Raw genomic sequence first — 12,959 nt, forward strand, 5'->3', positions numbered from 1 at the left:
ACAACATGATGTGGCAATCATCACGTTGTACCACCATGATGAAAGATAACATTAATATTCTGCATTAACTGTATTTACGTTTAGTAACTCAGATAAAAAAATATGTTATTATGTCCATATGTCTTTGAAAGAGGGCAGCATTTTTTTCTGGAATGGACAATGTAAATTGACTTTCCATTAGTTATGGCTCAATAACAACATGTCAGTCAAAATAAAAGCCTTTCTAGAACATTTTCGTGTCATATTCATGTCACCGTGCGCTCACAGCGGACAGGATGCAGAAGAGTTGTCAGAGTCTAATCCTTCGTGTCGCTCCAGGCAGGTAGGCGCTCTCATCTCCTCTCTGCTATCACCTGCTTATTTACTCTTCTACTGATCCCTCATCCCATTCATCCGGCAGCCTCCCCTCCCCTCCTCCTCCAGCACTAATCCTCTTTAAGGACATTACCTGCTAATATATCTCATCATGGGGTAGAAAGCACGGGCGATCTCTTTACTCCCGACGGCAGGGATACTGAAGTGAATTGTATCATTTTGGGGGAAAACCTGAAGACATCAGTTCTTAACTGAACAGAAAAAAAAAAAAAAGTCAGGTGCGGGGCTGTCTCTAGTTTTTTTTTTCAGCATTATTTTGAGGGTTGTAAATTTTCAGGGCCACTGCCATGAGGTTACAGGAATATTTTTATGCCATGATGCCATTTATTATGCCCTTTATACATATAATTGCAAGATAATGCTAGATGCATTAACATAGGTTGATATTAATATGGTGATCCTCACCATTGCTGCCACTTACAGCTCTAATGTTGGGTCCAGCTAATAAAGACACTGGGCACCGGCTGACCTTAAACTTACACAGAGAACAAAAGGCCCCTCTCGGGTTCAGCGTGCAACAGCTTAATCCAGCGTCTGCCCTGCGGGGGCTGCCAGGGACCACTTGTCTCTGTGTCCTTAGGGGATCCACAGCACTAATATGGCCACTAATAATGAGCCACTGATGATGTTTTTATGAAAAGGTCTAATGCGTGCTGAGGGATTGGGTTACTGAACTTTGCCGAGAGACAGGCCTGTCCTGCACAGTGCAAAGGGCGCACTCTGGTGGTCAGATATGTTTTGCCGCATCAGGTTTCGCATTTGGTTTCCTTCTTTTGTCACTTACAGTGACGCATGGAATGGAGTTCCATTGAGCAAAATATTTATTTCTTTGTGTTTTCAATTGAAGTAAAAAGCACTTTGAATATCTGCATATCACTTGGATAGGGTTCAAGTTTCGCAACACTGTATTTGCTGTCCTCATCTTTGCAGTGAACATGTGTGCATATGTACTGGCACCACAGAGCTACATATCCCGGAACTTTGAGAATTCTTGTGATCAAAAGACAGAGACACAGAAAAATACAATTTTTTGGGAGAAGCAGAACATCCACGTGTTGTGTGACAGGTTGTGTTAAATACACTACAGGTCCCTCAGCACGGAGGGCATTGCTCCATTGGATTTTGTCTTTGTAGATGTCACATGCACAGAATAGCAAATCACCCCATAATTTAAGTTCCGATTCTCCTCTCTACTGCTCTGTTCACTCTGTTACCACTACGTGGTGCTACAGGTTAAGGACACAGCTGTCATCGAATTTTGGGTGGTGAAAACCAGCACAAACTTTATTCAATTTTTCAAGGACCTACTACATGGAGGCTATTTATAAAGTCTAATACAGGAAACATGTAACAGAAAAGTATGTTTCATGAATCAATTTCTTCAACACATCTTTACCTTCACGACCACTTTGCCAACTAAAGTCATAAGCTGCTTTATGCGATGATTATTAACATGAGCGAATAAAAGCGTTCAAGACAAGAACTCTTTAAGGGTATTAAAAAATATATATATTTTCTGTAATTGCAGCAAAAGATTGAATAAAATATGAATAAGAGTTCTTTGGTGTTAAGGTCAAATACGACATGGGTTTTATTCCAGAAGAACTGATTGGTTTCTTACTTCATGTCAGATTTAGAAGCATATTTCTTTGAAACCTGGCACTGAAACTACAGGCTTTTCACTTCCTGTTTTGAATACTTGATCATTGTAAACTCAATCAGTGTAAAGGACTCTATTGTAAATTGTGTCTTCCTCAGTAAACACAAGCAGGTTATTGCTGTTTTCCTGAATTTTGCATCCCTTATTATTCCATCACAGAACAAATGACAATGTTTGCAAAGTGCCATGTTCCCATGAAGATGAATTTTCATAACCAAAAGCTCCAAAGATGTGGCTGATCCAGTTTGTTTTATGTGCTGAGCATTTCTGAGATTCAACTTGTATGTCCCAGTTTAAAAATTGTTCCTTTAAAAGTGAAATGAGTGAAATGAGTCCAAAAGTGATGAGTCCAAAAATCACCCACAAGGTCCAGGGGCAGTGGTGGCCTAGCAGTTAAGGGAGCAGACCCGTAATCAGAAGGTTGCCGCTTGAATCCCGATAAAAGGTCTATTAGTTCAGTGGCTGTTGTTGTTTGAGTGTTCCTGTCCAGGAAAAAAAATTAAAAATGCATGGTGAGTGTTCAAGGTTGTTCTTAGGAGCTCTCACATACCATTCATTCTTCACTGCATGACGTACATGTATAAAGTGTGACAAATAAAACCTGAATATGAATCCGATATGCTTGGCATTCCGCTAGATGTCTAATAAAACACCCACTGCCAACTCAGTAAAGGCAAACAGGAGATTCTGCACTTAACCGAGATGTTTAAAGAAGCTTACAATACATACAATAGCTAGCCACCACACAAACCCCTTCACTTTCTAAACACCAATTTAATTGATAAAAATGTAATTTCTTAAGTGGTGCTGATTATTCTCACACTGCAATGTGTCCAAATTAACAGGTAGAAATGGAATGAAATGAAAAATGCTGTTTCAACAATGATTAGCACTACACACATTTATCCCAAATCAAAATTACTGTTCAAATTTTAAATCAATCAATAATTCAGTTGTGAAACTTTTTATTATTTCCCTGACATCCAACAGGACTCGATGCAGTTTAACAAATAACAAACCAAAAATATACATTCTAAAAATTGTGGTTTATTTGGTACCATTTTTAGGGGTGATTAATTTGATTAACTATTAGACCGCTGTAGACTATTTGATAGCCCGAGCCCTTCTGCTGCTACCTCTGTGAGATCTTCAAAGCAAATTTTAGCCTCCACACAAACTACATATCAGTACACAGCAGTCCAGCACACAGTGACATGATGTCCTTGGCACTGATGTAAAAAAACCATTAAAAAAGCCAAAAATTATAAATGTTATTACATCATAAGGAACAAATTGAGTTTAATTTTAGGTGAACTAGCTTATCACTTTTTCTGGTATTTTGATGCTGACATGATTAATATTGACTGTAAATCTTACAACCATTTAAGACTGTCTGCAGGTCCAGATTTCATTCGACATCATTTTCAGGGAGCTGTCTATGGTGCTGATCTTTGCATTTTTCATCTTTACATTTTAAGCTTAAATTATTCTAGTCTACCATCTCAACTCAACTAATCATGTCTAAGTGAGTGTTTGGACTATTTAAGCAATTTTTTATTCTACAGTTTTTAAATCTACAGTTCACCTTCACCCAGGCAAAAGCAGTACATCAATACAGGTAGAATTTGTATGATTTAACATGACAAGAAAGAAGTTTAAGTTACTATTCCAAACTTTTATTTCAGTTTCCATTTATCTGTGGACATTTCAACAGCTGCGTAACTTGAGTAACTAAAATCCCTACACCAGTAGCATTTTTTGCTCCATGTAGTTACTGCATTAGCAAAATGTAATTTTCTTCTAGAGTGAAGAGGATTTCTAGAGGTTTACAATGATCTGTGCATGTTTACTGCTTACTTAATGTCAGGATTGCCTGCAGCTGGGCTCCACACCGGAACCCAATCCTGACGCCCCATAAATGCCGGAAGTTTCCGCCCGTTCGGGGTCGCTGGCAATTTCGTGAACTCGCTGCACGAACTTGACCTAGTTTTGTTTTATGTGTTTTGAGTTCTGGCAATCGCCACACGCCTACGGGTTTGTTTCAGTTCGTGATTTATGTTAAACTGTTTTCGGCCACCGCGCCATTGTTTCTTTGAGTTTATTGTTTGTTTATAAATAAAACCCTTCCCAGTATGTCAGACCTCTGCGCTTCCTTCCCTCGTAAGTCCGTAGTCGTGACAGAATGCCAGAGACCCCCCCCCAAAAGCGCAGAGGTGGAAAGCAGAGGAGAAGAAACGCCGCGAAGGACGCAGCCCGGCGCGGCGAACGCGGACGCCAGGGGAGAGACGCGCCGCCCGTTCTGGTGGAGCGTTTTCTCCCCGAGAAGCCGTGGTACGCGGCGCCGCGTGATGACGTCATCCCCGGGAAACTCCGCGAAACCCGGAAGCGACAACGTCGGCGGGTGAGTGGGCGGAGCGAGGACGTTGGCGTCGGCAGCAGCGAGGAAGTGACGTGGGCAGCGAGCGCAGAAGATGCGACCCCCACGATCTTCGGCATGTCGAGCCAAGAACTCTGCGCTCTGCTGGCAAGGCTCCCCGTGGACTGGGACGACACGGACGACGACGAGAGCACGGGAGACGAGAGTTGGTCTCCGCCCATCGCGCCAGTCTGCGATCGTCGCAAGGTCCGTGGGGACCCACGTCACTTCCAGGGGGGTGAGAAGCGGCAACAACAACGGCGCCGTTCCTCCAGCGAGGAGGTGGGCAGCCTCCAGCCCGAATGGCCAGAGTACTGCCCATGGGAGCTTATCGCGCCATGGGTCCAGGATGTCCGCAGGGTGGACGACCCTCGGAGTCACCGGTGGGAGGACACGGATGACGAAAGCGATGATGACGTGGATTTTCGGTGGGCGGTCGGTGCCTGGATGGCTCCGTCCAGCGTGCGTGTCCGAGATCATCGCGGCGTCCGTGATGACCCATGTGACTTCCGGGGGTACGAGGTTGACACGGACGACGACCAGGATGATTCCGTTTGGGCAGTCGGTGCCGGGATGGCTCCGCCCATTGCGCCCATCCAGGATCGTCACGAGGTCCGTGGAGACCCACGTCCCTCCCAGCAGTGTGAGGAAAGCTGGTGGAAGAGGGCGACGGGAGGTCGCCAGCCAGCAACTGCGCTGCCGGGACTGCCTCGCAGGGAATCCTCCATTCCTGCTCCAGTCGCCGACCCGCTTTCCCTCTGCCCGGACGTTCCCCAGCGAAATGGCAGCGCAGCACCAGCGTCCACACCTGCTGGAGAAGACGTCCACCCCCCTCCACACCACACACCTACCACCATCTCCAGCGACGTGCCCAGCCCCGTGTGGGACAGCCCAATTGTCCCGGGACCCTTCAGTGGGGCAGCAGACACAGATGAGATCACTACCATCCTCACGTGTCTGACTGGATCAGCATGGGGCTGGAGCACAACCCTCTGGCAGCAGGGAGAGACAGACAGGAGTTTTCGGGACTTCCAACAGAGACTGAGGGCGGAGTTTGATCGGCCTGAGCCAGGGATCGAACTCTGCCCCTCCACCACATCCAGTGCCAGTCAGGATCCGGGGCAAGAAGACCCAGCACTGGTGGGCGACGAGAAGGTCGCTCCTCCCGAGATCCTGGCTGTGCCCCCTGAGGAGGTCCCGGAGAGCCCAGAGAGGGAGCCAGACGACCCTCTCTTCTGTCTGTCTCTGTCTGTGTGTGTCTGTGTGGCATATGTGTCCGTATGTCGCCCCCACTTCCCCTCTTTGTGTCCACCAGATGGCGACCCAGCCGCAGAGCCGAACCCCAGGGAGGAGGTTCCTGACCCGAATGTGCTGGTCCAAGGCGAGGTGGACAAGCCCCAAGGTACCCCTAAGTCCAGCCGGGGGGGGTGCTCCCCCAAAGAATTTTTTGGGGGGGTGCAGTTCGGGTTGGGGACTCCTCCTGAGGGGAGGGTAGGTGGGGAAGCGATGGAGCTGGGTCCTCCGGTAGCCAGTGAGGAGGGCGGGCCAGGCATGGGCCTGCGTCTGCCTCCAGAGGGGTGGAGCGCCATAGAGCCCCCGGGTAGGCATGAGGACCCAGCTGGGACAGGCAGGAAGAGGGCCTGCTTGTCCCAACGGACGCAGAAGGGGCTAGCCGGATGGTCTGGCAATGCCCCCCCCTTGGCACCAGGGCTGTGCAGCGAGAGGGGCTGCATAGTCCCAGAAGGCACCAGCCTGGGGTGCCTGGAACAGTCGCCGGAGGCTCTGGGACAATCTCCCTGCGCGGTGCAGGGGGTGACACAAGAAGTGTCAGAGGGGACGTGTGGAGACAGGGCCCACACATACCCAGATGGATCGGCCCTGATTATTGTGTGCAGGTACGAGAGTCCGGGGCCGCCATGCGGGACCCACGCCGGGGAGCCAGGCCGAGGGTCCGGGGCCGCCATGCGGGACCACGCGGGGAGCCAGGCCGAGGGTCCGGGGCCGCCAAGCGGGACCACGCCGGGGAGCCAGGCCGAGGGTCCGGGGCCGCCAAGCGGGACCACGCCGGGGAGCCAGGCCGAGGGTCCGGGGCCGCCAAGCGGGACCACGCCGGGGAGCCAGGCCGAGGGTCCGGGGCCGCCAAGCGGGACCACGCCGGGGAGCCAGGCCGAGGGTCCGGGGCCGCCAAGCGGGACCACGCCGGGGAGCCAGGCCGAGGGTCCGGGGCCGCAAGCGGGACCACGCCTGGGAGCCAGCCCGAGGGGGTCCGGGGCCGCCACGCCTGACCACGGCCGGGGAGCCAGCCCGAGGGACCGGGGGCCGCCACGCCTGACCACGCCGGGGAGCCAGCCCGAGGGACCGGGTCCTCCAAGGGGAGGATACAGCAGGGCAGGAGCCCTTGTGGTTGCCGCCGTCCGCCCCGCCGCCTCCACTGATGTTACTGTTTGGGCTCCGAGGACGTAGCCCTTGGAGGGGGGGCTCTGTCAGGATTGCCTGCAGCTGGGCTCCACACCGGAACCCAATCCTGACGCCCCATAAATGCCGGAAGTTTCCGCCCGTTCGGGGTCGCTGGCAATTTCGTGAACTCGCTGCACGAACTTGACCTAGTTTTGTTTTATGTGTTTTGAGTTCTGGCAATCGCCACACGCCTACGGGTTTGTTTCAGTTCGTGATTTATGTTAAACTGTTTTCGGCCACCGCGCCATTGTTTCTTTGAGTTTATTGTTTGTTTATAAATAAAACCCTTCCCAGTATGTCAGACCTCTGCGCTTCCTTCCCCCGTAAGTCCGTAGTCGTGACACTTAAACTGCCATATTTGAGTCTGCAGGGTTTGTGGTTAAGTGGAGATCTTTTAAGCATAATAATTTACTATCATGCTGAAATCTACAAAATCCAAAATTCAGACTACTTGTTCCTTGTTCCTTTCAAAGTTCTAAAATAAATCAGTTTCCTGCCAAAGTGCCTGTTACAAATGTCATTTCAAAGGGTGCAATCTTCCTTTGATGAACATTGACCGAAGGATTCTAAAAAATCAATTGTAATTAATGAGACGTCTTCAAGGTGTTCCAGTCCTATCTGGAAATCGTTTAATATTAATGCCTGTTCAAATGGGGTGATTAAAATTGCATTTTTCCCATTTAACCTATCCATTTGGTTGTGCTAATTAAAGTTTTCAATTGTACTGAAAACTTGCAAGGGCCTTGCACAATGGCATGCAGTCACATGATGTATGATCTTTGTTCCAGCCTCCTTAAATTAAAGCACAAAGAACAATTCCTCTTCTTGGCTTAATTAAAATTTTGGTTTCCATCCTCCATATGTAGTGTAGTAAAATACCATGCAGGTACAGGATGTGCACATTATTTCTGTCAAGTTCATATGATGTTTAAACATAGAGCTACAAGGAAAATAAAAGAACAAAATATTCTTCTCATCCTTTCCTACCCATTTTTACTTTAACTTGATGGAAAATGTACTGAGATCCAGGACAGATGTGTGCAATTGCAAAATGGGCTCCACAATTATGCAACTTTGAATGATATGGAGGTGTGCTTTAGTAACGGACTAATAAAAGCATATATTAAAGTTGTATGTCCACATGGACAATGTGGTGAAAATATGACTTCATTGCCATGAATTTTTTGCGAATGTTGAAAGGTATGTTTATGACCGGTCCCTGTTTTCCTGCTTTTCTCCTGCCATGGTATGTCCACTTAATGAAATGTCTGTAGATGTGGCAGCCAAGTAACAGTACCTGAATAACAGGACTAAGTGGTTAAACAGTGAATAAAACTGTCTGCAGTTTTAGGAAATGAGACTGAACCGTGAGGAAAAGATGATGCAGCAGGAGTAAATGTTTGTGACAGCCCCGTCACGGCGAAGGTCAGGGGAGGGTACTGTGGTGCCCAGCGGTCTCTGGGTGCTCACAGCCGGTGCCTCGGCACCTAATTAAAGAGTCCTGAGTAATCTCATCTGAAGCTAATTAGGCATGATGGCTCAGGACTCCATAAAAGCAGGTCGACAGCACCCAGTGGGGCTGTGACATTAACGTGGATACTGTGTGTTTGCGTAGTTCCTGTCATTATGGATAGTTTTCCTTTTGTGTCGATGATTTGTGTTTGTCCCGGTTTTCTGGCCCTGGTGTGTGTTTTTGTGTCCTTACCTGAGACAAGGTCCTGCTTCTGCATATCATTGTTTAATGTTTTTTTTTCTCTTTACAGTAATTCAAGTTGAGCTTTAATGTCATTTCAGCTACATACACCTTAGACAGTAGGAATTAGTTTTGTAGAAATTTCATGATTCCTATATTCACCAAAAGGTGCAAGTGTTAATTCCTGTGTGTTTGGGCTTCATTGACTTTGGCAATTATTTTGCATCCAATCAGCATTGAGCTCTTGGGTTTGTCATCAGAACAACATCACCAAGGTCCTGGTCTCATTGTGTCACACTGACCCTCCAACTCTGTCACCATAGTTAACAGAGTCCTGCGCCTCTCAGCAGATGTTGTAAAGCCCTATGGTAACAAAGAACACAATCCTGCACATGAAATAATATTTAAGATAATTAACACAATTTAGTTTATTTATAATTTTTTTGCAAGACTGCAGTAACTGATGAGATAAACATTTTTGTTCCTTATGAGGGTGGGAAGTTCATGTCAATTAATCATAATTTTCTATGTTATGTGTTTTGTGTCATTTAGCAGCAAGTTTATACGGTGAACCGAAACTGCAGTGGTCATGTGCTGAACTTCCCTTGGATGGCCAAGTGGTGGCACTGGTGGTCAGCATGATGGAGAACCCTGGGGAATGCTACCACCACAACTCTGAAGGTAACTCGTAAGGTTTTCTTCTTTCAGGTTTGTTGTTAGACACTTGGCCCATGGTTTCCAGAGTTTTTTTATTATACACAAGACAACATGGACACCTTGACTAGACTGCATTGTACCCAAGACTGTGTTCTGACCCTTTTCTGTGTGTTATGACCCCCCCACCCACCCACCACCACCAACATTGTGTCCCTGAGTGTCTGTAACTACTGAAAGTCGTTCTAGATACAGGCATCTGCTAAATGCCATAAATTTAAATATGTTAAATTGCCTTCTCATCTGTCAGTAGTCATAGTGTCACGGGTGGGCTGGACATGGCATGAAGGAGGACGCATTCGCACGATCACAGGACAGGGGTTTAATACAAACTTCACGAGACAAGGGAACATTAACACGCACAATGACCCGACGGCGAACAGACACGAACAGGATAGTTTTATACAATTATATAAATAGAGACCAGGTGAACACGATCAGGGAACATTGCACAAGACGAACATGAAACTCCGGTCCGGACTCCGGATCCGGAGTAACCCCTGCCGGTCCGGATCATGACACATAGTCTTATGATGTTTGTTTTTGTCATAAAATGGTATGATAAGGATGTTGAATGTTTCATCAGTTTTTACACAATTCGATTTTTTCTTTGTGTGTGCTACAGACATGCAGTGATGATAGAGCTCCAGAATCACTGCCTTGTGGCTGTAGTAAAGCTTGGTCGTGCCCTGTTTGCTGGTTGGTGGTCGGGTCAACGCACTGGTCACTGTGGCACATTGCAGGGATTTCTGATATCTGAGAAATAACTTTTCAGCAGTCTGTTGTCTTTGAACTGGTCTCATGACATGGTGAAGGCCATGTGGCATGACAAGAAGGTCCAGGCATATTTTGTTTATTATGGAAACACCTGTGAACTTCAGCTATCTAAAACCCATGAATCCCAGGCTGCTTAAAAACCCACTCCAGTCTATCCACTGCTGGTTGGCAGGTACTGTCGGTGTGTATGTATCATCAAGTGTGTGTCTGTGTGTGTGAAAAATGCAGAGCCCAAGCCTATAGTAGCATGCTGTGAGAAATTATTTTATTGTTGCATTTTATGTGCAATTCAGAAAATACAGAGGAAAACGCGGATGGGTTTAAATTATTTTGATAATCCAAGTTTTGATAATTCTTCACATGGAAAATCAGAATGTTCAGTTAATCAGACAAGGAGGAGTATTTAATCAGAAAGCCATTTCATGAGGCAGTTGCATATGTTAGTACTTGGTTTCAGTATTTTGTTAAGAAAATAAGCAAAAATATCTGACTTCAGTAATTGTGTATCATATATTTCTATGTGGCATAAATAATTTGGATATTGGCAGTTATTCAATTTAAGATTTTTCTGTTATGTAAAAATGGTACATAGTTATTTATTAACAGACTCAAGATCCCTTTATAGAGTTTAGCGAAGTGATTGTCATTGTGATACAAGCACAGCACACAGTGCACACAATGAAATGTGTCCTCTGCACTTAACCCATCACCCTTAATGAGTAAGTGGTAGTGGTAGTAGCCTAATGGGTAACACACTCGCCTATGAACCAGAAGACCCAGGTTTGAATCCCACTTACTACCACTGTGTCCCTGAGCAAGACACTTAACCCTAAAATTGCTCCAGGGAGACTGTCCCTGTAACTACTGATTGTATAAGGGCATCTGATAAATGCTGTAAATGTAAATGTAATGAAAGGCACCCGGGGAGCAGTGTGTGGGGATGGTGCTTTGCTCGGTGGCACCTTGGTGGCTTGGGATTTGAACCGGCAACCGGCCAATTACCGGCCTTACCCGCTAGGCCCCCACTGCCCCGGTAGAAATACTACTCTGGAATTGTTCGTTATAGCCTGAACACCTATTTTCTTGCATAGATGAGACCCAATTAAAACCGTATTTTATATTAACACATTGCCCAACACTGCACTTAATGTAAACCTACCTTCCATATTCACTCCCATAATCTGATGTGATCTATTAGCTGCAGTATTTAACCTGGACAGGAGGACTCCAGAGCTGCCTCCCAACCTGTCAGTCTTTTGTGTCATGTAGCAGCAAGTTCTCCAGTAAAACAGAAGCTGCAGTCCCTCAGTCGGCCAGGTGGAGGCACTGGTGGTCAGCATGATGGAGCACGCTGGGGAATTTTTTCGGTTGCCTCTACAACTCTGAAGGTAACTCAGAAGGTTTTCTTGTGGACTCCAGAGGTGCCCGCAACGAGTCTTTCAACCCTCACGTTGCCGAAGCCATCAGCCGCATTCTGTTTTACATCATGAACCTTGGCATTGACGAGCCTCACAAAGGGGTGAGTTTTTAAAAGGTTTCAAGTTGTAAAAACGGCACCCAGTCGCCACACAGGCCACCACCGCCTGGGGTGGCCTGCTGGGCGTTCTTCTCAGGAGTGTGTGTGTGTGTGTGTGTGTGTGTGTGTGTGCCCATGACCTTGCCACTTTACTGATCCCCTTATCCCATTTTCTCTCTAGTGCCAATCATGTGGTACAATCACAGCGTAATTTTGATATTGTCTCCAGGGGGATAACCATTGTTAAAATGAATCTCCAATGACCTGCTTTTATAAAATCAGTGATGGTGATATGTTAAAGAGGCAATTTATCAGTTCAGCAGGAGATCAGGAGCGCTCCTGGTTTTAAATGGCGTGTGCTGCGGCATGTCGGTACCAGCGCAGGTGATGGTTAAGAAAAGAATCCAGCTGCTTTAGTTGTGGCATTCCAGCCCCGGCCAGTAATTTCCCATCTGCAGCAGGATAATAACACACTACAGTCAAGAGTGACAGGTTGTTGTGTGTGTGTGGGTGTGTGTGTGTGTTATACACTGCATTCCTGCAGGCAGTATTTCACTATGAACAGCTGAGCTCAGATTCACACAAACCAACACCTGTGGTCAGTGACCCTTAGTGAAAGGTCATCAAACCCTGAATTTGGCAAAGAATTGATTGCGATTAATCATGATTAATCCCTACATGGCAGACTCACTGCTCACAAGCTTTGCTGTATCATAATGCACCGTTTTGAATACAAACTCCATCAAGGTATGGAGGTTTGTTGTTTAAAGTAATTTATTATGACGTTGGCCATAAAGATCCGGAAATATCCAGAAACTCTGTCCCTAGTGACCCGGTACTGTGCCACTGTGGTGAACACCAGCGACATGGACAGTGTTGTATACGCTGACTATGGAAACACGGAAGCAGGCGAGGTGCTCAGGCGTCACAGTAAAAATGCATTTTATTCATCCCCCTTCAGAAAAATACTTATCCGTCCTCAGTACTGTGTGTGTTTTACGACAGCGACAGTCTGCAGACAGAGGGATTAGAGGCCTGTAATTATACTTTCCCACTACTCTGAACATTCCTCTCTCCCCGGGCGCTGAAAGAAAGAAGAAGTTCCCCTCCTCGAGGTCCGACCACGGCCCGGGGTTTAGGCAGCTCCTCCAACCTGCTCAATTTGATGCCGGGGCATGAAGCAGGTGTCCCCTATCCTGCTGGCCAACCTGGAGACCCCCTCGGGAAGCTCAGGCTCTGGCCCCTGACAAAGACAGTCTGCAGCCCACTGCCGTGCTTCCTGATGGAACTCCCACTCGGCCTTCAGATGAAAACTCATCACATTTCCATTCTGGAAAATTCGGACTGTTTA

This window comes from Denticeps clupeoides, chromosome 8 (assembly GCF_900700375.1).
Source record: "Denticeps clupeoides chromosome 8, fDenClu1.1, whole genome shotgun sequence".
In the NCBI taxonomy this organism is placed as follows: domain Eukaryota; kingdom Metazoa; phylum Chordata; class Actinopteri; order Clupeiformes; family Denticipitidae; genus Denticeps; species Denticeps clupeoides.